This window comes from Meleagris gallopavo, chromosome 1 (genome assembly GCF_000146605.3).
Source record: "Meleagris gallopavo isolate NT-WF06-2002-E0010 breed Aviagen turkey brand Nicholas breeding stock chromosome 1, Turkey_5.1, whole genome shotgun sequence".
NCBI lineage: Eukaryota > Metazoa > Chordata > Aves > Galliformes > Phasianidae > Meleagris > Meleagris gallopavo.
In genome coordinates this window covers 147,260,642-147,262,217 of record NC_015011.2, presented here as the reverse complement: position 1 = coordinate 147,262,217, position 1,576 = coordinate 147,260,642, and positions in this window count along the sequence as shown.

Here is a 1,576-nt window from a genome sequence, read left to right as displayed (position 1 = left end):
TTAAAAAAAAAAAAAAAAAGTACTTATTAACTGATCAAAATGATTAATTGATTTAAATTAGCATTCTTCTCTGCATAAGGGAGGGTGAATTAAATCTGTTGTGAGATGCAACTGAAAATAAAAATAATTAGTTTTCAGAGCTTTCAGACCTATATTTATCCTTTCTAATACCAGTCCTCCCAGGTAATTGCCTTGGTTAAATTAGACAGCTGATTACAGGCATGCTGTTGTTTATACCAAAAGAATCTATAAATTTACTCAAAAATTCAGTATTTCTTACCTCACAATTCTATAAAATCCAGAGTTTTAACCAGTTCTAGGAAATACAAAACACACACACACAGTATAACAATAAAAATTAAAAAAAAAAAACTACTGAATATGTGAATCACCCAATTATTTGTATTATAAAATGTGATCTCTTTTATTTTTCAGTTATTTTTAAAACAAGTCAGAAATTCATCTTTCTGTCTAATATTAACATTCATTTTCTGTTATGTTGCATTACTGTTTCTTTGGCAACTGATTTTCACTAATGTTGTACTGCCTACTTTTGCTAGTGGTAAAGCTTGCTTTTGTTGCTTTGTCTTTTGCCTTTTCTGTTTAATTTTCTCTCATTTCCTGATTTACAGTGGTTATTAATTTCAAATGCTGTGTGGAATTGCATGATTTCTGCAGAGCTCACAGAATCATGGAATCATAAAATTGCTCAGGTTGGGAAAGACCTTAAGGATCATTGAGTCCAACCATCACCCAACCATACTACTCTAACTGACAACCCTCTGCTAAATCATGCCCCTAAACACTACATCCAAATGGTTTTTAAACACATCCAGGGATGGTGACTCAACATCCCCAGGGATGGGTCCCTGGGGAGCCTATTCCAATGCTTAACAACCTTTTCTGTAAATAAGCTTTTCCTGATATACAACCTAAACTTACCCCGGTGCAACTTGAGGCCATTTCCCCTCTTCCTGTCACCTGTCACCAGTGAGAAGAGACCAGACCCACTCTCTCTATAAGCACCTTTCAGATACTGGAAGAGAGCAATAAGGTCTCCCCTCGGCGTCCTCTTTCCCACACTAAACAGACCCAGTTCCTTCAATCTCTCCTCACAGGGCATATTCTCCAAGCCCTTCACAAGCCTTGTTGCCCTTCTTTGGACCTGCTCCAGCACCTCAATGTCCTTTCTGTACTGAGGTGCCCAAAATTAACACAGTACTCTAGGTGAGGCCTCACCTCTGTTCACAGAAGGTGTTTGCAAATCAAACACAGTAGTTTTTAGTTTTTGGACTGGAAACAGATTTTAAAAGTTTATTGGAGATCTGAGTTCCAATAATTTAAACTCTTAAGTAAGTACTTATTATTGCTAAAACAGTACTTTACACTGTACTTCAAAATAGCTGAGATGGTCAAAAGAAATAAAAATTACACTGAAATACTGACAATAAAATTATCTGAAATGTAGTACTTACAGCCAGGAGAAAACACAATATAGAACCATGTAGCAGCATTCAGGAGTTAAAGAAAGCAATCATCTCCAACACTTGTACTGAGATAGTACTTTTTTTTTTTT